This window comes from Suricata suricatta, chromosome 6 (genome assembly GCF_006229205.1).
Source record: "Suricata suricatta isolate VVHF042 chromosome 6, meerkat_22Aug2017_6uvM2_HiC, whole genome shotgun sequence".
Taxonomy (NCBI): domain Eukaryota; kingdom Metazoa; phylum Chordata; class Mammalia; order Carnivora; family Herpestidae; genus Suricata; species Suricata suricatta.
Window position 1 is genome coordinate 90412193 of NC_043705.1, and position 24854 is coordinate 90437046.

At 40.9% G+C, this 24854-nt stretch overlaps 1 protein-coding gene across 1 annotated transcript in view; it reads right to left on the minus strand.

Annotated features, from left to right (window-relative positions):
• The window catches only part of DOCK2 (dedicator of cytokinesis 2), a 404233-nt gene that overhangs the window by 227558 nt on the left and 151821 nt on the right, over window positions 1-24854 (minus strand). The gene's annotated exons all lie outside the window — the stretch shown is intronic.

A 24854-nucleotide genomic window follows, 5' to 3' on the forward strand; every position in this document is an offset into this window, starting at 1 on the left:
TTCCAAAGAACATCCAACAGTGGTCAGATGTGGTGATCACCAAGACCTCCACCACCACCACTGCCAACACCAGCACTACTATCATCATTACTGTAGTCATTGTCATCATATCTCCATGGCCATCATCACCTGGCACCAGGCATGAGGAATTTCACTAACCACCTTAACTATAAAGTAGAGATTAAGGGCCTAAGCTATTGAATCAATACCTTTTGTTGTAGAATACTAAGTGTAGAATTATTGTGCTACATTGGTGAGGTACTTCTCTGAACCTTGGTATCTTCATTGGACCTAACCTGGGATAGGTAGAGAATTTACTACATTAAATTGGTTACATGGGTGATGAAGAAGCTGAGTCACCAAACAAGATTACCTAGAGATTAGCAACAGAAGAAAGTCACTATCACCTCTGAGCAATAGAAGAAAGTCACTATCACCTCATCTGAGGTGATAAACTATATAGCTAAACTATAGAGAAGGTAGTGTTTCTGGAGTCCAGGACTGGGTTTCTGTGATGGAAACTATAGCCTTGTGAGAGTTTATATTGTCAAAGCTGCATCATCCATCTTGGGGGAAATCCATGATAAGCCTGGGTGTAACATCTACAGGGTACTCCCCACTTTAAATACAAACCACTGAACCTTGGGTAGAATTTGTCGATGATGTCTGAGCATTTACCATGGTGAGCAAGAGCTTTGTGCAAGACTACAACACAGATTTACTACATCCTCAAATCCTCTTATCAGCAAGCCTTTAAGACACAGAATTTCATCTATGCATATCTGGGAGAGTGGTCACGGACAGGTGGAAAGGCCCTGGAATTCTAAGATCAGCAGCTCCGGGTCTGAGTTCCAACTCTGCCCTTATCAGCTGCGTGGCCTCACTTGTAACTTAAACTCTGAGTCTGTACTTCATCATCTACAAACTGTGGAAGGTTCTCTCACCAGTCTTTCAAGGTTGATATGAACTTAAAAGTGACACACGCAATTCCGAAACAATGCACTCACCTAATTCCACTGCAGGAGATTCTGTGGGTCGGAGAGATAGCCCGGGCATCAGTAATTTCTGAATTTTATGTGGGTTATCCTAATGGCTGAGAGCCATGACACAAACATACTGTGGAGCTCTAGCAATGAAGGCTGGAATATGGAAACAGCCTGTGTCTCCAGGACCCAGCCAGAGGCTGACATAAACAAAATGCTAAAGAAATTGGTGATTAAAAAAGTAAGTAACTACTCACATTCATTCATAAGTACCTCATTAACCTTTGCCGCATTCACCTCAACTGTAGTTTGTCTCTTAATTTAACCAATGAAAGAAAATAGACTCATAGTTGGCGGAGGGCAACAAAAAAAAAAAAGAAAGAAAGAAAATGTGCTTATTAAAAAGCTTCCTCCCCTCCCAACATGCTCTCAATGACTACTAGTGTCCAAAGATGAATAGCCCAGAGCTTGCTTCCTCTCTCTCCCCATAGTCACTTCTTTTGCACTTTGGCTATAACCCCAATTCTCCAGTCCTGTAGCGCTCACTAGCAAGACTTCTATCAAAACATATATTTTACAGAAACAGGGATCTCATGCTCCATTGTGTCCAGCTGGACCTCGGTCTCTTGCTAGATTCTCTTGCTAGATTAGATGAGCCCCCCACAACCGTCTAGCCCTTTCCCCACATCTGCTCAGTGGTGGGGGTAAGAACATCTCCCCCCACTTCTTGGCTGCAGGTCAGCCTCTCTCCTGACTTGCTTCTCATTTATTTCCTCAAGCCTTTTCCTGACTTACAATCTCCCATTTCTTACATTACATGACTTTGATGCCTATGTTTATAACAATAATAGCTAACATTTCAGAGTGTTTACTAAGTACCTGGCATCTTGCTAAATGCATTACCTCATCTCACAACATGATGAGCAATTTTATAATCCCCATTGTTCACATGTAGAAACTGAAGCCCAGAGAGGTTAAGTAACTTGCCCAGAGTCACAAAGTTAGAAAGTTAGGGGAAAAGGATTCAAACCCAGTAATCTGGCTCTAGAGCCTGCTCTTCAGCCAAACACCCAGGCAGACTGGTATTGGAACACAGATCTCTGGTTGCTACTTGTCGGCTTCTTTCAATCTGTCAAAATAGATAGACCCTGACTTGAATTGAGCCAACTTCTAACTGCTTTCAATGACTTCTGATCTTTTCTCTCCCTTTCAGAAAATCTTCAGTGCTATGTATTCATGACTCCCTTATCTTTTCTGCATTCCTTTGCAATTTCATCAACCTAAGCCCACTGCAAATTTATATAATGGCTTCCATTTGATGTTATGTTTCCCCCCAGGATTACATTTCTTCTTTTACCAACAGAGATAATAAAACCCCTTTTCTCTTGACCTCCTGTCCCCTGCTTCTTTTAAATAGCCATTTCATCTTAGTCCAAAGAGCGGCAATTAGACGGCTTAGGAAGTTTGGTATTTAAAAGTGGAAAACTGTCAAATTCAATTCATTTCACTCTGAAAGCTCCCTATATGAGAGACTGTATACCAGAGTGTTCTGGGATCAGACAGACTTGAATTTGAATCTCAGTTCTGCTAATTTGAGCTGGGTGACCTTGGGCAAATTACCTTTACTCTCTGAGTTTCAAGTTATTTATAAAATGTGGCAAACAAGAGAGACTTCAAAGTACCTGTTTGAGGAATAAATAAAGTAATGCAGGTAAATCCCTTGATACTAAGGGGTGGCATGTAGAAAGCCCTCAATAAGTGGCAGCTGCAATTCATATTCCCCTAGGTCTGCGTCAGCATTCAGGCTGGGCTTGCGGATTCTCAGCACGTAGCAGAAAATGCAGTATAAGGCAATACATAATCTAAACTATGGATGATATCGAAATGTCACCCAAAAAAATGTATAGCATATATGCAAATGGAAAACTTTCAAGATGATAAACCTGTGCTAAGCAGTAAAAATGAAGCCACAAATCACCTACTGTTAATTGTTCCAGTGCCAAGCAAGTGGAGGGAATCTCTAGGAAAGTGTCTTCTGGGCTCAAACTAAACGGTGGTTTATAATTGAAAAGACAAAGTCAATCTTCCCCTTATGGGCCTAGCAAAGGAATTAACCCATCCAACCTAAACACACTGCAAATAGTAGTGATTTTTCTTCTTTTAATAATTATAGGCTGTGATACGTGGATGGATCTTGGAGTCCTTTCTGTAAGTGAAATCTTACGCATAAGCCCTATGTTACATATAACATAGTGGAAGAAGAGCCAGAAGGTGAAGGGGAGCTTTTGTTTCACTCAAGGCCCTATGCCAGTCCTGCGACTTTGCAGATGCCACTCAGAACAACCGATCCCCCACAGTGTTTCCAGAATAACAGAACATACCATATTTGAGATGATTTAAGTAAAAATATACAGACACAGCATTTTCAAACACTGAATCAAATTATGCGAAAGGTATACTCTTTTTTTTTCATTTTTGGTTTATCCCTTGTTTTGATCTCAAGTAGAAAAATCCCCCTTTCATGTTAATATGTCTTTTTCCCCCTTAAGTTTATTTACTTATTTATTTTGAGAGAGACAGAGACAGAGTGTGAGTGGGGGAGGGGCAAGGAGAGAGGAACACAGAGAATCCCAAGCAGGCTCCAAACCATCAGCAGGGAGTTTGACATGGGGCTCAAACTCACAAACCGTAAGATCATGACCTGAGCCAAAATCAAGAGTTGGACGCTCAAATGACTGAGCCACCCAGGCACCCCAGTTCTTTAAAAATTTTTATACTTTATTTTCTCTCATTCATGATTGTCTTCTCTTTTCCTTTTCAAAATTCTATTTTTAAAAGTTTGCTTTGCCTCACAGAGTCTCTCTTTCCTCCAAGTTGTTTCTTTCTGTTTGCTTGCTTTGCACTCTCTTTTTATGCTCAAGTTGTTCCCTGTTCTCTGGAATGGGTGACAGTATGTTCATATTTTGGTGTGGGTAACTCAAAGGCTGGTTGTCAACTCTGAGCATGTGAGTAGAGCTCGTGATCTGTGAGCTTCTCCGTAGGGCGAACTGGTTGGGACAGCTAGAGAGTCTCAAATACAGAAGACTTTCCTTTTTTTAACTTTTAATTTTTTTAAAAACCTATTTTTGAGAGAAGGAGCACAAGCAGGGAAAGTGCGGAGATAGAGGGAGACACAGAATCCAAAGCAGGCTCCAATCTTTGAGCTGTTCAGCACAGAGCCTGATGAGGGGCTGGAACTTAAGAACTGTGAGATCATTACCTGAGCCAAAGTCCAACGCTGAACTGACTGAGCCACCCAGGCGCCGCTATACAAGTCCTTCTTCATGTGCTGCTCAGATTCCACACACAAGCACTCTCTCATCTCTTGCCTGAAGGGTTAAGCACTGGCTGTAGCCTTCCAGGAGCCCAGTGGCACAAAAGTGCCAGAGGCTTCCGCTTCTAGGATGCATACTTTGATTGATACTTTGTTTTGAGTATGGCATTGTTAACTTGGGTTTGGATGAGCATCTCCTAGTCCAGCCCTCTGTTTTGTCTTTATATACTAAACCTCCAGTGACCCAGCTGCATGGAGTCAGGCTGCTTCTTAAACAGACTTGCAGTCAGTCTTCCTTCTTACAGTTCCTCCTTCATCTCACCTCCAGGGAGACCTGATACTACCATTTCCTGAAACTTTGGGGGAATCTTGGCTTTAGATTGGATGAGTTCTCAGCTTTCCCCACTGCTGGCTTATGAATGAATGACCTTTCCTAGGGCAGCTAAGTCACATATTCCTTTCCCATATGATATCCACCTTCCTTTAGAATACTTCCTTAACTTCTGTATCAGTAGCTTTTCATGAGGGAGCAAAATGATGGACTAGGTTTAACGTATCATCTTTACATGAGTTTCTACACCAAATTTTCAAGTTTAAATGTTTGTAAGTGAGCCTTTATCATTTGAAATATTACAAGTTCATGTCATAATGTTAAATAACAAAAAATGTGATTGTGTCATACAAAGTCTAAGGTTTTGTTTTGAAAAGAGTTCCAGTGCAACGCCTAAGTTTACAGAAAGAGAAACTTCAGCACTGAGAAAGTGGGGGTGGGGGGGAGGACATGTGACCAGTGCAGGTAGAGTCATCGGAGAAAGAATGAAGAAAACCAGTTCTGTTGAGCAAAGCCAACAGTTGCCTCCACTCCAGCACGCACACAAGCAGCCTTGGTCCTTGCGTTCATGCCAAGGACAATCCCAGCTCCTGCACCTGCTTTGACTTTAGATCTTTTTAGTACAAAGATAAAGATCTCAAGGTCACAACTACAGAGTTAAATCCAAAGGCTTTTTTTTTAAACCAAAAGGAAATCATGCATTTTCTGACCACAGAAACATCTACAATCTATTTTCACTGCTCTGTGTTTCTGTGTAAGAAGTCTTTTAAACTCCTTTCTTATCTCAAAGGAACCACATACTTACCTAGAAAGAAAATGTGCTAACTTTCAAAAGATAGTAACAATATCATCTAAAGCAGAGTCACCTCTCTACAGCCCCTTGAGGCAATGTGATTTTCTTTTTAAAAATTGCTTCTTTTTTTTTTCTTTTTTGAGAGAGAGAGAGAAGGAGAGACAGACAGACAGGAGAGAGAGAATCCCAAACAGACTCCACACATCACACAGAGCCTGATGCAGGGCTCGATTCCACAACTGTGAGATCATGACCTGAGCCTAAATCAAGAGTCGGATGCTTAACCAATGGAGCCACCCAGGAATCCCAGAGACAATGCAATTTTCTCATGAGTTCTAGGCTTAGTGCTATCTGCCTTCTTTCTTCTTGTTTGAACTAGTTTCCATCCGGAAAGATTTGACTTTAACTGTATAACACTCCATTGTGTGAAGCAAGTGACAGCGCCTGCCAGGGATTCAGTGGGCTGGGAGTTGAGGGTCAGCAAAGCCTGGTAGGGGACATTATCACTCCCCATCATCTCTGCCTCTCCTACCCACTGGGTGACCTCCATTTCCCAGGTAGGACTTAAGCAATACCTTCATGTGGTCATAAGTGTCTCTGAACCATAAGTTAGCCTTCTTGAGAAGGGTGGAGTTTGAGGTGGTGGCAGAAAGGCAAAATAAAAAGGAAAAGAAGATATGGGTTCTCATTTTGACACTATTACCCAACAGTCTTGAGGTTATACCATATGGCAGGCACTATGCATATAGACTTGAAATCTATAATCTTACTTCTTTTTTAAACCCCAATGAAGTCTCACATGAAATATGAGGATCAGAGAGGTTTAGAAACTTGTCCAAACATTATCCACTCCTAAGTGGCCACACCTGAACGCAAGCTCAATTCTGTCTAATTCAGGGCTCTATCCAAAGCATGGAGTGGTGCTGGAAGGAGAGGGTGCTTCAGAGTCCAGGTTTATACCTGCCACTGCCCCCGTCTTTTAGGATCATAGAAACCAATAGATGCAGCAGCACTTTGTAGATGATAAATCATTCTGAAACTTTGTCCAAAGGAAACAATAAGTCAAACATTTGTGTGCACAGCTGTTTATAGCATATTGTATTGCTTTTAATATCCAAATGCACCAAGCAAGATAAATGTCCCCAAATCTGGGATCCTGTTATTTAAATGACAGCTTATCCATGCAATGGAGTAGGAGAAGGTAGATACACCTGGTTCTGGGCAGATGCCTTTAATACACTCAGTAAAAAGAGACTACAGAGCACCATGTATAAGCCTATTTACATTTTTGAAAACAATTTTTTTGTGTCCAAGAAGTCTGTGAAAATGAATGGTGAACCATTAATAATGGTACCCCTGAGTAGAGGAAAGAAGGAAAGATGTGAAATTAAGGGGATAATTTTACTTGCTGTGGTTTGTTAGAAATTTTCATAATAATCATATATGATAATAAATAAATAAATAAATAAATAAATAAATAAAATATTTTATCCATTTATCAAATGCTTTTAACTTCCATATCCTGGAAGGTGGGGCGGGGGGGGGGGATCTACCTAAAGCAACCAGGAAAAAACACAAAACCATCACCTCCAACAACAACAAAATCCCATTGTGCTCAGAGAGAAACATTGCTTTTATTCAGATCCTGTAAGTTGCTTTGTGGGAACTTTTATTAAAATACACTGGAACCTCCAATCTGCCGCCTGGAGTGAAAAAAATTAAGCCTTCTTAGGTCTGTAAGTCTAACATCTCAGTGCTGACGAATGGAGGCTGGTTGGAGCCACTTAGGAAGATGTACCAGGGAGATGTTCTACTTTTGTGTTTAGTTATTCAAAACGGGAGGAGTCTACAAGATTGTATAAGGAGAAATGGATAAAGAACACAATTAACAATTGTTGAATTCTTACTGTGTTCCAGGCAATGAACTGTGTGCTTTGTATTTATAATTTCAGTGTGTCTTGGGAAAACCCTGGGGACAGGTATTACCACAATTTAAGATATAAAATAAGATTCACTCTAATTATTACTACCATTCAATATTTATTGAACTTGTAATATATGTCATTTTCTATAATAATACTGTGTTATATGCACCATCTCAATTAATTCACAGAATAATCTTAGAAATCTGCTAAACTCGTTCCTCCTGTATTACAAATGAGGAAATTCAGAGGTTAATGTAACTTGTTCTAAATCACAGAATTATAACTGATGGAGGTGTATTTGAACACGTCTTCTTGGTTGCTAGGCTTATAGGTATTTATAGCAATTCTGTATTGTTTACAATATCTAAAGGTAACAAGCAAGATACATATGCAAATGGCCCTAAAACAATGGGCTCCTTTAATATTTCCACTATAGAAATGGAAGTTTGTGAACTTTTTGTAATATTTCAAAAAAATTAACAGAAATTGTACACTCATTCATCTTCAGTATTACCACATGGACTTATTAATTACAGTGTCAAGATTTCTTGTTTGCATGAGAACTCCAGGTAGCGTACTCTGTTTAACTCTAATGATCAGAAACTTCAGAATGGCGCTTATATATTATTACTTTTTTTTTAATATATAATGGATCAACACATCACTTAATGTTTAAAATATGCTTCTTGTTTGGGAGACAATGTATTTTAAAATGTGCATCCAATGAGAAATGGTAGGTGAAAATTGCTTGATGGTGAAAACCTTTGCTATTATTTATACAGAAAGTCATTCAAAATGCGGATTCCATCTCTCCATGCCAGGGCTGCTCAATGAGCTTCTTGCCTCCCACCATCACTCCCCTCCTTCCTGTCCCCTCCACTGGTAGCCTACTGTTTCTACTCTGTTTCCTTTGTTTCCTTTTGCTTTATGCCTTTGCTTTATCACCGTACTTCATCCTTAATGCCAAGATGGCTTCAGCCACAGGCAGAGAAGTTGCCTGTGGAGATCAACATGATTCTTCCCCATCCCAAATGATTTTCCAAATATATTTCCAATGGCTTTTTGATATTTGAAATTCCATGGAGAGAATGTCATTCTTTGACTTCAAGCTAATTCTCTTATGTTAAAATGCAGCCCTGATTGAGAGCTTTAAAACATTAGAATATAAACCCTTCAGAGTTAAGAGTCATAATGTATTCACTATTATAGGTTGTGCATCATCCTTGAATTTCTTGAGGATAGGGATTAAATCTGTGTTATTGTTTTAGGTTCAATACCTCGCACAAATACCTGACACACAATAAGTAATCATCACATTGATTTCATGTAATTAACCAATTAGAAAAGCTCACATGAAGTGTCAGGTAACTTGTCAAGATGCAAGGAGAGATTCTTAGAAGAGGGGATGGAATCAGAATGGAGATTCTGGAAGCTTCTGGGCATGGACTTCCTTCAACTATACTGATAACACAGCTTGACCTCACACAAATGACTAAGAGGTTCGTGGACAGGAGAAAAGAGGAATAAAAAGATATGCACAATCTTTTCCTCTCCTTCCTACAGTGAAAATACCCCTAATCACTTGGCCATCCTCCTGAGAAAGAGTGTAGACATAAGACAGCTCAATCAGTGACGACTAATCTAATTCCTCACCAAGATCTCCCCAAATCGAAATTCTATTTTTGTTTCTTTTTCCTTCCTTCCTTCCTTCCTTCCTTCCTTCCTTCCTTCCTTCCTTCCTTCCTTCGTCCCTTCCTTCCTTCCTTCCTTTCTCTTTCTTCCTTCCTTCTTTTTTTTCCTTTTTTGTAAAATGGAATTTCTTCCCACAAATCCCTCCCAGTTCAGGTAGGCACAAAATTAAGTTCAGAGACAGATCTCATGAAACACCCCACTATCCTATGCCTCAGCCAAAACTCAGAGTCCACTCTCACTGACAAGTCTACTTAGGAATTCATAATACCAGAAACTTTTAGAAAAATTACCAACATGAGGCTTTAAAATCTTCCTGTCCAATTTCTTTTCCTTTGCTGGGAAATTATGGAGAAAGTAGGCCAATCTGAAATGTAGGAGAATTGACCAGAAAAAAAGCAATAAATATGAGGAATAAATGTGAATCCTCTGATCTATGTGTGCAGTTACACAGACATCAGTGCTGATTTTTAGCTCAGTCTGGATACAGTTAAAACCTCTCCAGAATCTCATCTCAGAACAAGCAATTGAGGTTGTTCATCTCTCCATGGTGCTGATAAAATCAATGCCTTCTAGAACAAGGCCTTTCTCATCACGTTGAGAAGTATGAAGTCTCAATTTATCTCTCTCATGCTCTCTCTCTTTCTCTCTGTTTCTGTATCTCCATCTCCCTTGACCACCACAGTGTGTGTCTTTCCTTTAACGTTGATAAAGCATATGCAACTCATTTCACTGTTCCATAATTGTAATGATGATTTCAATATATTTTTACACTTCTATCACATGTCTGATATTTACTATCATCTGCACCCAACTCTTTTTGGAAAGTTTAGGTTGTGTGTTCCCTCTTCTTATACTACTTAAGTATAAGGTTCATAGTGGTTTTTCTAGATGAAAATAAGATGACCTCCTTATTTCCCAGTCTCCATAATATGTTCAGCACTACCACTTATAACCCATACCTCTGATCCTCCCTGACCAGCTGCAAACAGGAAAGCCTTTCTTCTGAATGTTCAGCTCTTTTATATTCTCAGCCAATAACAGCCCAACCTGAGTGGTTAGTATAAACAACTCGTCTTGAAGCAGATCTATGTGTTTATTCCTAGAAGTACATTAAGAATTTCTTTCTAATGATTGTGTAACATCTAGAAGTAGTATTCTGGTCTCAGTGTTCCCTAGGTCTAGGGATGAATTTAGAACTTTGGGAAACTGCCTAAACATTGAGTTGCTGCTCAACCCCAAACTCCTATCCTACAAAAATGAAATGGCCAGGGTAGCATTCATTTTCACTCAGTATCTCCAGAAACATATTTTGAGTATCTATGTTAGTAGTTGATACCATGGCTGCATTTCTAGAATAGCCTAGAGACTTTCTAAATATATAAATATTTTCATGCTCAGGTTCTACCCCAGCCTAACTCTAAATTTCCAGGCATTGCTATTTTTTGAAAGCTCTCCATGTAATTCTGGCATGCAGCTGGAACTGAATACCACTGACTCACTAGGTGCCATGCTCTGTCCTGAGTTCTGGAGACAGAGAAAGCCTAAGACCTACTTTTAAGAAATTAAGTCCATTGGCAGGGTATTACTAGGAAAGACACACACACAGTAAGGAGAGGCCAAAACAGTGTTATCATAAAATGGTGAGTAAACTCAGAAATGAGATAAAAAAAACCCAACCTAGGGGAATCTGCGATGATGTCCTGAAGGAGGTGCTATCACAACTAGCCAAGAAAAATCTGCACCTGATATGCTCTTTGCTAGAATAAGAGTACTTTATAATAAGAGTGCTTTTCTCTACTAATCTACTAACACATTACTAACCCTTTCCCTCAGCCTGTATCAAGTCTACCCTGCTCACATTGAGTCTTACATTCTTACCTGCTCCCTAGAATTCTGATTATGATCTTTGCATAATCACAATGTCTTCATAAAACAGAATTCACCACACCTTAGCCTCCTTGAGGAAGTTCAGCCCTTTGAGTTTGGTAAGGTTTTATTTCTTTTAGGCACTAACTCGCCTATCCTAATCATTTGCAGTCAGCTCATCCTTCCCACAGAGAGCAATCAGATGGGTTTTTACCTGTATTTGAGATCCCCTCTTCCCCCTAGTCACCTGCCAATCTCCTGCTCCACAATCCAAAAAAAAAAAAAAAAACAAAAAACAAACAAAAAAAAAAACAAAAAAACAACCAGCTCAATCATCATCGTTGGGAAGCCTTTTCCCACTCAACCTCTCTCAACCCCCACCTCACCGCAGGCAGGGTTGGTTGTTCTTCTCTTTGAGTTCCCACAAAACCTTACTCAATATTTCTTTGAACTAAGGTATCACATCTATCAATTTTGAGTGGCCAAGTGTAGCATCCACTTGACACAGCACTAAGTACCTGTATAAATATATGAAATGAATGTGTCAAGAGATGGATGGATGGATGGTTGGTTGGACAGATGGATGGAAGGATAAATAGATGGGTAAATGATACTCCTAAATTTATTTTATATCTTATCAATTCAGAGTTTAATGCAAAATAATAGATGTGCTAATTTATCTCTTCTCAAAACAAAGATGCTTTCTTTGCACTATCTCTTTTTTTCTCTCTCACTGTTTACCCTACAACCAAGAAGATGCAGTGTTATAACTTGTCTTTCAGAGTAAGTTTCAAGTAGATAAATAATTAGTCTTCTGGGGGTATTTTGGAAGATTATAACTAGTCCTCTCCAACCTTCCCTGAATTGTGTCATTCCTTGCCCCTAGATATGAAAACAGTCCCTCTGCTCCTTCAAGACTGGTTCTATTCACAGAAAAAAAATTCCACTGTTCACAGAGGTTGCTTTCAGACTCTGCAGATCAGATTTCTAGTAACTCTCCATGAGTTTCTTTGAGGCATAGCTGCCCTTTACTACCTACCCAGAGCCACAGTGACAGTCACACCAAAGGATGACATAAATAACAGCAGTCTTGCCTTCATTTTTACATTTCTGATTCCTCACATAAATGTATAGGATAGATCATAATGTCTAACAAAATCAACTAATTCTTTTACCCCCTCAGATTACACCTCCAAATTATGTGGAGTTTTAAAAAATTCACTATTTATTGCACAAACATTATAACAAACAACAATGACATAATATACCCATAATCCCAGTCCTGCAACATATCTAACTTACTGTTCTCTGATGCCTTCAAGTCCTTGTGCATGAAATTCTATGTAGCATGTAGACAATTTTTTTTCTGCTTTACCCACTGAACATGGCATAAACATTTTTATTATTATACTTTTTGGCTAAAGTGAACACTCTGTTTGGACTTACCCTCTGAGGTGGTATAGGGGAAAGGTTTAGATTTAGATAAATTGAATTCTGGCTCTGCCACTAACTTGATAGGTAGCCTAAGTCTAGTTATTTTAACTCCTGTAAGCCTCAGTTTGTTCATCAGTAACATTGACATGATCAAAACTTACAGATTTGTGGTAAAAATTGACTTCTGTATATATGGTGCTTGACAGTGTTTGGCTTAAAGCAGACATTCATGGATGTGTGACTCAGATGTAACCGTAATATTTTTAAAACATGAATCTATCATGAATTAGAATACAAAGTACACACAAATAATTAAGATAAAACACAAGATTTAATTCAAGTAAATTCCACCTTTGGGTTCCACCCCCAGAACACTGAGAGTTTATGTTCACTTACCTCAAGTTAGAGATTCTTAGGTAGAAAAGCTTGAAAATGACTGAAATCTACCAGCGCTTTCATAGATACATTTGAGCGATCTGCCTCAGATCACAGACTGTCACAACTAGAGCTGGAAATAGAGCTCACGTGTTCTCAAAAGCTGCTGTAAGGCTTTGATACCAAATATCACCTTTCCTGGTACCACCACCTCAACCAATACAGCACAAAAAACAGACATGAGGAATCAATGAATCAAAAATTTCTTTTGAAGGATTACACTGTGGCAAAATGAAAGAAGAAACATATACTAAGTATCAACACAGTAGTAATGACTAACAAAATATTAGGGAGCAGTAAACTAATGCTGAGAGAGACCATGTAACTTCTCCAAGAGCACACAATTAGCTAGTGTTGAATTTGAGAGGCTGAATCCACATCTGCATGTCCCCATAATCTTTCAACTAGAGTTTAACTCCATAAAAATCGGCAGGTATTTTTTAACTGCCCAATCTGTGCCAGGTTCTGTGTAGGATATGGCAGTGAACAAGACAGATACAATCCTTGCATCCATGGGGCTTGTTGTCTAGATGAGAAAACAGACTACTTAAAGGTGACCAAAGTGTGGTGAGTGTCAGGTAAGGTAAAGTACTTACAATGTTTGTAAAATATTCACGCAGGGAGGACATGTAAATGTGAGCCTCTACTCTCTGTCCCTGAATTCAATTATACTATAAGTTAAACATGCTTACACAGGCTGGCCTGGAAATTTGACCACCATTATTCTTCTGCATTATTTCTGTGGGAAAATGTGTACTGAATTCTAAACCAATCCAGGAGCACAACAATGCTAAAAGCTGGGAGCACAACCATACTCAAAGTTGGTACCTGCTTTTTGTATGATGTTTTAATGCATCAGAAGCAGATTTACCATTCTCATTAGCTTTTGCTGAGTATAAAAAGTAAAATTCGCATCAGCATGTATTTCTAGAAAGTAGAGCAACTGAGATGGGAGGATCAATCAAACCACAAAGATTAATTATTGAGTATCTGCTTGGAATTCGGCACTGTGCCCAGAAAGCGTAGACATATAGGAGAAATATGAGACTGGGTCAGCCCTATCCTTAGAGAGTCTATAAGCCAGATATAGGATATCCATATTAAGAGTAATTCCAGGAAGTAATAGGTTGTGTCAAAATTTTGAGAGGCTGGGGTGGAATATAACTATGTAATGGCTAGGTGGATCAGAGATCAGGGAAGTTAACTGCAGCTTCCAAAGAGGGCTGAAGTTTGGAAATTTGGGAAGAATTAATCATGACAGTCGGGAGGAGTGGTCATTTGTGGAGAAAGGCATAAGATAAGATTGGCTCTGAAATAATGAATAGACCATTGAGGCTAATGTTGAGGAGAACTGGGGAATTAGGTCTTAGAGTAGTTCTGAATGAAAGAGTGTTTTGTCTTAATCACATCTGTGTTCCCAAAGCCTAGAATGGTACCTGACAAATAGTGGGTCCTCAGCTAATATTTAGTGAGCTGTGAAATAGAAAGACAATGCATAAGTTAAAATGAGAAAATGATTTTTAAAAAGTGCTAGTCCTCTTTCAACATAAACCAGACAAGCATAACATGATAAGAACAAATGTAAAACTGCACTAATTAAGTGCTAAATTCTATAGTAAAGCCAAAAGCTTTCAGAATGCAGCAGAGAAAGTAAGACAGAACAAAAAGAATCTGTGATTTCTTTTTTCTTAGATTGATTGATTATTTATTTATTTATTTAGAATCCCAAGTAGGCTCCACACTGTCAGCAGAGAGCATGACACAGGGCTTGATCCCCAAATTGTGAGATGATGACCTGAGCCAAAATCAAGAGTTGGTCACTTAACCAACTGAGCCACCCAGACGCCCCAAATCTGTGATGATTTCTTAATGGAAGAGGAAATTGGGTTGGGTCTATTAGGAAGGGTAAGGTTTGGTTCTCAGAAGTCACCATTCAGACGCTCACAGGGTGAGGCAGATAACACAAACACGAGAAACCTGTCATCTAAAAGTACAACAGAAAGGGATGGGACCGTGGCTTTTATTAAATAAGTTGTCGAGCCAAACAAATTATATGTGTGGACTAGATTCAGGCTGTGAACCACCAAGTGAACAACTGGACAGGCAAAAGGAAGAGAAAGAGTGTATTCCACATGGAGGAAAGGGGTAAAGGACAAAGAAGACAGAGCACGAAGACCTGGGGGAGCCCCAAAAACTTGTCTCACTAGGATGCAGAATACTGGCCTAAGACAGTAGGAAATGGCGTTGGAGAGAAAAGCTAAGTTGAGTTTGGACTCCAAGTAGAATAAAAGGTAATAAATAGAGAGTCAAAAGATAACTTCAGCATGCTGTTGCTTGGAGTAACTGTACTGAAATTCAACAGTTTATTGTGTAATCTGAGCTGCTAAATCAATTGCCTTTATCTCTAAGATGAATGTTGCCTGAAACTCCCTGAGAATATGTCTATTCTAGAACTCTGATTGTTTTCTGAAAACTTTTCCTGTTCTGTTGCCAGCTGCTGCCCCCAGATTGCATATGACAGTTGGGGTGCCATAGAGAGAGCTGTGGATCACAAGCGTCTTCAAACACAGAGCACTTCCTTTCTCACTTAACACATTTCACTTAAGGATTTACATTTATACCAGTTGAACAAATCAAAGTTATGGTTCCCTCAGTAACTGTAACCTGGACCAAGCATCGCTATATTTTTCTGCTGCCGAGCAGGCTTTTAACTCATGCCTCCCAACTGTGAAGGGGAGATTTAATTCAGACATTATGCAAGAAATGCTTTTTGGAAGCAAGTGGCTGGCCCAGCGAAGGTTTCATGTAAATGGCTGTTCCTTGCAACATGTGCTTTTGTGCAAAGATTCCCTGCAGACAGATATCTTCCAGAGCCCCTCCACAGTCTTTCATGGTGAACAGAAAGGTACCCTCTCCACTCCTGCAAGCTGTCACACTTGATCGTTCATGGGTCAGAGCCCAACTTTGTTACATTGAAGGCACTCAGTGTCAGTGAAAGGCACCACATGGAGCCAAGACTGGATGACAGAGTAAGGCAACTAGGGGTCTTGACCAGGAGGCAAAATTTAAGGGCCATCAAAGAATCAGTAATAGATACAAACCAAATTTAATGTCATATTTTTAAAAATAAGAATTAATGCAAAAAACCCATAATGAACAGGGGCGCCTGGGTGGCTCAGTTGGTTAAGTGTCTGACTTTGGCTCAGGTCATGATCTCATGGTTCATGAGTTCAAGCCCTGTGTAGGGCTCTGTGCTGATAGCTCAGACCTGGAGCCTGCTTTGGATTCTGTGTCTCCCTCTCTCTCTGCCCCTCCCCAACTTGCATTCTGCCTTTCTCTCTCTCAAAAATAAATAAATGTTAAAAATTGAAAAAATCCATAATGAACAAAATATCAAAATGTTTTTTTAAATAGTGCAATGATATATCATTTTTCTTGATTACTGCATTTTGGTGCCCTCTTACACTTTGTCATCATCCCAGGCAAGTGGTTCACTTGCCTTATCCTTTTCTGTCCCTGAGGGGTAGTTCAAGCGGGTGAAGGACAGGACAGACAGAGCAAATGTGAAGAGGCCATTGTGGATTTGGCTGTAGGCAAACTCCTTTAAACTTTGGTCACGGCAGATAATGGAATATTGAAGAACATCTCAATAAGTATTTCTAGTTGGAATTGATGGAACAAACCATGTTGGATTATTAACTTTATTGGAGAGAATTCTAGTCAACCATCAACAAAAGCTGTCTTCTAATTTTCCAGGTGGATTCTCTGAGAATAAATGACACAAGGACCATCTGGTAAATTATGCCAAACTATTCACTTTTCAAGCCTGCCAAGCAAGGATCAAATGACATTCAAGCCCCACATGTTGGCCGAGGAAATACTGCATGGACAGCGTTGTCAAATAGCCCAAGTGAAATGCTACAGCCTGCACAGTCCTTGAGATCAGGACAGGCTTTTATGCTCTTCCTCCTCCCCAGTCCCCAGAGCCTAGTCCTGCACTAGTGCATGCTAACGTTGGTTTAGTCAATTGCTCATGTGGTGGGAGGTTATATTTGCCTCCAAACAGGCTGGAGCACTTCATGGGGTGGAATCCTCCAGTAAGGCCAATCATCTATTGGCAGAGTTTGCTATTGTCTCTGATAAAGCAGAGAAAAACCCTTAACTAATAGCATCCCTTCACATTAAACTAGGTATGCTTTGGGGAACTGCTCATCCTCAAAATACATTCCTTATAAGTGAGCAATCATTCCTCAAATACTTCAAAGATAAGCATTTACATTTTTTTTGAAATATTGTTAGCTTCATGGACAAGTTGCCAAAACAGTACAGAAAGTTCCTATGTATCCTTCATCCAGCTTCCCTTAATGTTAATGTAACCTGGGCACAATTACCAAACTAGAAAATTCACATCGGTACAATACTGTTAACTAAACTACAGACTTTATTTTAATTTTGCCAGCAGTCCTTCTAACATCCATTTTTTTTGGTTCACGATCCATTTCAGGATCCCACATTGAATTCAGTTGTCATGTTTCACAAGTCCCCCCTAATCTGTGGCGGTGCTGTGTCTTTCATGACCTTGACTTCTGAAGGGCACTAGTCTGTCATCCTTTAGAAGATCCCTCAGTGGGGTGCCTGGGTGGCTCAGTTTGTTAAGCATCCTACTTCGGCTCAGGTCATGATCTCACGTTTCATGGGTTCATGGGTTCGAGCCCCACATCAGGCTCTGTGTTGACAGTAAGCTCAGAGCCTGGAGCCTGTCTTCGGTTTCTGTCTCTCCCTGTCTCTCTGATCCTCCCCTGCTTACTCTGTCTCTCTCTCTCTCTCTCTCTCAAAAAGAAATAAAAACATTTTAAAAAATTTTAAAAGAAGATCCCTTGGTGGGGGCTTACTGAGTATTTCCTCATTTTTAGATTGAGGTTGTGCATTTTTGACAAGATTTCCCACATAAGTGATATTGTCCTTCTCAGTTCATCTTATCAGGAGGTGAATGATGCTGATAAGTAGTATCCTTCCTGGTGATGCTCCTTTCATCACCTGGTTAAGGTGGTGGCTGCCAGGTTTCTCTATTTGAAAGGTACTATCTTTCCTTGTGTCATTAAAAAGTGGATTCGTTGGGAAAATACTTTGAGATTATGAAACTACCCTGTTTCTCATCACAATTTTGCCCATCACCTTTAGTCCCTGTTGGTGGTTCTTCCTTGTGACAAGATTATTGTGGTGTTTGCCTAATCAAAAGTGAAATTGAGTTATCTATAAGTTCTATTTAAGGTCCAAAGACCAAAACCTGCTGAGGTGAAAGACAGCACTCCCCCGTCAAATACATCTTTCCCACAGAGGTGTGGGGTTGGACACCCAGTTTAGGTGCAGAAAGCTCTGGCATCAAATTTATCATCCCTACCCCATCACCTATGCAGCAATCGGGACTCTCTTTCTCATTGGCCTATGTAAACACTCAACACTACTAAAGAAACCATTGCCAATCAATAAGAATTGCCATGGGAAATGGAGCATAGGTTGAGTGTTTAGTTGGTCTTAAAATTGCTACATCCCGGGCATATACTCTCTTTGATGGCAAGAACTTGTAGACAGCAGAACCATGCCTGGTAGGGAGAAGAGAAGCATGCCAGCAGCTCCCCTGTGCTTTGGGGTTTTTTATTGTTTTTGGCAATTCTACTGGGTCCAGGGCAGCAGTGTGCTGGTGAAGGTTTATCAACTGGCTCTCCAGGAAGACAAAAACAGAGGCCTGGATATATGGTGTTTGCCAGTTCCGTGATAGGAGGACTCCTTTCATGGTTGATTTCAAGCTGCCAACATGACATCACTGAACAGAGTCAGGGGAGAGATGGGCGGCAGCAGAAGAGCATTGAACAGCATTTCTATCATAGACACAACAGATGTAACTAACCTCAAGCACACACATAAGAATAAAGTGTAGTAAGATAATTAGGAAGTGATGTTGTTTTGAGTATTTATCACGTTTGATTTTAATATAGCTTATTTAATTATAGATATCTATATAAAATTTTAATAATGGCAATTATTTAACAAATAACTCATAAAATTCCTTAAAAATTTAACACTTGGTTCTCGTGAGTGGTGGGAGCCAGCTCCGGCACACCACCCCAAATAGCAGTTATCATGAGCGAAATCCTGGAACACCCCAAAGAAGCCCCTGAAAAGGGAGGATGACACTTTTCTCCAGACCCTCCAGGAACCCATATGAAGTCCAGATGCCCTGTGGGGAACGGCTTGGCTCCAGCAACAGCATCTGTGGCTTCTTGGCAAGCCTCCTGTGGAGCCTGTGAGGGCTCCAAAGCATCTGGCTGCCACCAGGCCTGGTTCAAGATCTATTTTCAGTGCTAATCGGGTGCAGAGTCCTTCCCAGGCTCAGTACCTATCTGCCTTTCTCCCAGGAGGCCACTTGGCCCTCTACTCTTCTTAAAAGAATTATAGGCTTAGTACAGTGGGAGGAGCATAGGACGGAAGAGGAACAGGGAGGTAAGAAGAAAAGTCACATGTACTGAGTATGGATTATATGCCAAGAACATTGCTGGGTGGTTTCACAGATGTTCTCCTGTCCTGTAACCCTTACACATGGGGAAATAGAATCCCCATTTTACAGAGAGAGTATATGGCTTCCCAAGGTTCCCAAGCTAATAAGACGCAGATCAGACTATATCCCCAGCTCTGCTCATCACCATAGCCTCAACATATAGAACATTGCACGGGATAAGAGCTCTAGAAGTATTTGTGGGACAAGATACATGAATGTAGCCAGACTCCAAAGCCTATGCTCTTACCTCCACCAGGGAAATGAAGCTGGAGAAACTGTTCTTAAATAGTAAAGTGTACATGTGAAGAGGCAGAAGGCAGTGTGATACGTGAGAGGCTGTTGGACTTGAGAGTGAGAAGGGAGGTTCCGGCCAGGCTCTGCCTTCTGCTAACTCTCTGACCTCGTTAGGAGTGCTACCTAGCCTCTCTCTGAGGCTCAGCTTCCTCACCAGTAAAAAGGGCATAATAAAACCTACTTTTCCCACATAGTTGCCAGAAACAAACAATTGTAACATATGAGAGAGCACTTTGCAGGCTAAAGTGTGCTGGGAAAGCAAGTGTATCATATGTTACCATCCACGACATCATAACATTGTTCTATTAGCCTAGAAAAGGCACATTTAACGCCAAGGGAGCAGAGGAAGAGCAAGGGGTAAAAGGAAAATGGCCTTGGACATGGCAGAAAGTAGAGGATTCTCATCTATTCTGGATTTAATTTGGAGGCTTAATTAGCTGCTCTCTGTTTGGGATGCACCACAGACAAGAGAAATTTTGCAAGCCTTGTCTCCCTGCCTTTTGTTTGAAATATGAGGGAGCATAGAGGTTAGAAGAAAACCCTGCTGCTTCTGCATGGCAGTATTGATTCCTGGGAATTAAATGGTAATTCAAAGAGGCAGCAGTGGCCTCCCTTCAACCCTGCATCAAGCAGGCGGCCTGGGATTATCAGAGAGCCCAGAACTAGGGTGACCATGGGGTTGCATTTCAGAAAAAGACACCCAAGTACAGACTTGCAGAGTCTGCTTCTTTCCCAAATGGCAGGTCAGGGGCAGGGCTGGACCAAGAACACCCTCTAGTCTAGACTGCTCCCTGTGTCTACCATAGTCCCTTCTCTACCCATCTGAACCCTAACAGAACTGCTGATACTATTCCCCTTTGTGTCAACATCTGATCCTCTTTACAGGAGAGGCATAAGTGTGAGTGTTCATGTTTGTGTGTGTACACGTGTGTTAAAAAATATGTGTACCCCACATCACATGTGCATATTCAACACATTAGACAAAGCATTCATAGCAGGTGGGGGGAAGTAGGTGAGTGGGGAAAAATATGGAGATAAAAGGTAAGAAACCCACACACAAATAAAAACACAAACAAGGGAGGGCCTTGCACATACCAATGATGGTAATGTGTCATAAACTGAGGATGGGTAATTCAAGCCCTACTGCCGACATCCAAGAAATGTAAAAGAGAGAGAGAGAGAGAGAGAGAGAGAGAGAGAATACCTTCCTAGCTCTCAGAGCAGAAGACCTGAGGGAGAAGTCAGGTTCCACCACTGATTTGGGCCAGTAATATTCATTCATGTATTTATTCCTACAGCAGATAGCTTCGTGAGCCAGGCATTGTGAGGGAGGTGGGCAAGGGGAGGGGAGGGCTGCTGTAAGGTCCGTCTCTGTCCTTACAACATTCCTGATCCTACATACAGAAAAGTTCACAGAGGATGACAACACAGAAGCCATGACAACGCAGGCACAGGCTGCTGCAAGACCACAAGAGAAGGGTCAGGGAAGAGGGTTACTGACGGAGTTTTAATGCAGCAAGAGAATGGAGAGCAAAGGTGGAATTAGCAAGAGGTGAGGCTGAAAGTGTGCACCTAGGGGAGCAAGCCTTGCTCCCCAAGCTTCTGAGCTCAAAGCCCAGCAGGGGATACACACAGGAAAGTGCAACACCAAGCAGTTGGTGCTATAGTATCAGTCTGAATATGCAGTTAGGAAGACATGGAGAAGGAAGTCCTGAATTCTTTTTGGGGGGGGGGGGGCGGGGGGGACTGTGGTAGGGAGTGGTGGTGGTGATGAAGACATGAAATTGAAAAGACTTCAGAAAGGAAATATTATCTGAGCTGAACCTAAGAGGCATTCAGTTTACTTGCATAGAAAGAATGGGAATTGAGGACATTCCAGGCAAGAGAAAAATGCACGAGCAAAAGCCCTCCCTACCAGTGTCTAAGCTGACCAACACAAATACCAGAAATCCCAATGACTATGACTCACAGTATACCTTGGTTAACTCCATGCCCCCTACCAAGATTTAGTCCGTGGGCTCAAAGGGTTAAAAAATAAATAAAAAGCTGATTCTGTGCATTCTCTACCTCCATGAGGCGAGGTGGGTGTAACTAATACCATCTCCTATTCAAAATTAAGAGTCATCTTTACATACATTATGATTGCTAAGCAGGGTACAAAATGATGACTCTTCTTTCTGCTAGAGGAGTGAAACATAAAAATGAAAAGCCTGTTTTAAGAGAGGGAAAAAACACTCCCTCTGGGTTTGGCGCAAAATTAAATCTTATGAGTTACTCAGCAGCCGGAAAGGCACAGAGCAAAGCCAGTGTGAAACAGCCTTTCAAAGTTACTGGAGTTGACGGCTAACCTTGCTTGGTATGGGGGAGAGAGGAGTTAACAAAGGCAGAAGTCAGGCCTTTATCCTTCACCTGAGCCATTCCCTTTCCTATGCCAAGTACAACTCAAGCAAGCTGGAGGAGGGAATTTAACACTATCATTAAAAAAAATCAACACCCAGGCTAAGGCGGACAGCATCCCCTGAGTCATGGGCCACCCAGGGTTACACTGAATAAGGTAATAGCAGGAAAACAGAGCTTCCTCATGCCAGGCCTGCTGTGCTGGGCTGTAATTACCCAACCGATGACAATCAGTTGAAGACAAGCATCCTCTCCCATCCCCCAAACACACAATGCTCCCCAAAAGGAAGCTTGGCATCCTGCACTATAATTTCTAGATTTCCACACGTGGTTCTACCCTGAAGCAATGGTTCCTGCAGGTAGACATAGTTGGGAGGGGAGACAGGCTATTGCACAGAGCCAACAAAGCAACAGTAAAAGGGGATGGCTATGCTACTGTCAGCAAAGAAGAATCAAACAACCAGAAGAAAAATCCAAGACATGTACCCTTGGAGGCTTTTTAATTGTTCCTCCAAATTTCTAATCTTTAGAAGTCAGTCCTGTAAAAACCAAATAGCACACTGCATGGTCTGGATTTTCAAAGTCAGATGTTTGCACCGGCCATGTCCCTACTACCACATGAAAATGAATTTATGAGTACAAATGAATGCACTTGAAGATTTTTGCCATTTTACGGTTTATTAAATGCCATATTGAAAGATGCTAGGTTTTATAGACTGGAAAAGTCTCTTTAATTGAGAAGGTAAAGGACTGAGGATGAGCCCAACCATTCTTCCATTTCAAGTGATATTGAAGATTAAAAAAAAAAATAGGTCACATTAGAGTGATGGTTCTTAAAGTGTAGTCCTTGGGCCAGTAGCATCCACATCCCTTGGGAACTCAGAAAAATAAATGATCAAGTCCCATCCTCCAAATGTAATGATCAGAAACCTGTTTTAACAGTCCTCCAGGTCACACTGGTCCATGCTCATGTTAAAGATTTTCTGCATCTAGAGCTGTGGTCCTCTGCCCTGGCTGCCTCTTATCACCACCTGGTAAACTTGTCCTTGTGACGCTCCTGCCAATCCCACACCAATTAAGTCAGAATGGCTGGGACTAGAGGCTCGACGCAGCTGCTTTAAAAACCTCCTCTGGTAATACATGTGCGGCCAGAACAGAGAGCTGCTATATACCAGAACAAGAGAGATTTCGACTAGATACTCTGGGACTTCTGATTGTCAGCTGAGTTCAAAGTAATAATGGCTACTGAATGAGTCTCCTTGGTGGAAGAAAACCCTTTTGAGAAGAAGAGAGATTTCCATGTTCATGAGCTGGAGAGGTTTGCTGCGAAGATCACCTAGAGCGTCAGAATCTTATATCAAACCCAATGGCAATAACTGTATTTAATAAGTCATCCAGTGAAGAGAGTTGCTCACCCTGGGAAAGGGATGGGCTAGGCCCCACAGGCAGAAGTTATTATAAAAGCAGTGCACTCAGCGGCAATAAAGAGTGACATCACACCTCCCACACAGCACAAGTCCAAATGCCGCAATCCTCCAAGGGGAGCTCAGAGCCTCCCACTCACTTCTCGGCTTTGAAGCCCCCAGTACCCGGGGTATGTGAGACAGCAGCCTCTTCCACCCGTGTCTCATGTTATCCAGTGTGCAAAGTGATGACAACTTGTCAGAACAGAACTCTAGGAGGCCGCTCCCACGGGATGAGGAGAGCCTGAGCACCACTGCTTCACAAATGATATGTGAACTGGGCCATCCTTCTACCCAAATCAGGGAAATGGTCAACCCATTTTAAGTGTATTCCTCACATGGGAGTCGCCCAGCATATCTCAACAATCCAGGCTTCCCCTCCTCACAACTACCGCCTGAAAAGGGATGTGAGGATTACTGAACTGTAAGAAAAATTATAAATTCTTTTCAATGGGAAGAAGTATTATTCTTTAGGATGTTCCTAGAGAAATGAAGAGTCAACTCTCATGTTCCTATACTACAAGTGAGAGTAATACCAAGTTTTCCCTTAATTTTTCTTTAAAGATCAAATAACGAAGACTGGAACCAGTTCAACAGCTGGTTGGTGAGTGTACTTATGAAAACACCACCGTCATCATGACAACATCACAGAGTGAATCTTGACTAGCCAAGCTTTTGGGTATTATTTTCCTTCTCAAGAAAACGGGTGAGAATAGGAAGAAAATGAGAAGGAAAAGACCATGCTCTTGTATCTCCAATGCACACGACAATTCAGACTTTGGAGTCTGACTGACCTGGGTTTTAATTTGGACTCTGTCATTTATTTACTGTCTGGCCTTGAAAGTTTAGTGTATGAATTTCCGGTTTTTCATCTGTCAAATTGGAATAATAAGCCTTAGCACCTATCAAGGTTGGGCAGAAAGAAAACATTAATAGCATTTATTCATAATGCCTAGAAAACAGCAAGTTAAGTAGCAGCTGCAGGACCATTAATTATTTACCCTTGGACACCTAACTTTAGTTCCTTTGTGAAGAACTCCTTGACAAAAATGCTTATACACACACACAGTTTTTGTAACTCTAGTACTTCTGTAAATCCAGATTTCATTTATTATTATGTTGCAACTGTCTACTTGTATATTCTGCATAGATTTTCTTAAGGAAAGAGAGAGAGCTTGTATGTTCTCAATGTGTGGCACACAGCTGGTATATCATATACATTTATGAGTGAGTCAATCAATCAAGCTACTGTACTTATCTGGTAATGAGATAAGAAACTTAATTAGGATGGCAAACATGGAAAGGACAATAGACATAGGGAAGTTGATAATCCTGGTTGACTATGGGATATAAGCAGTAGAGAAATGATGTT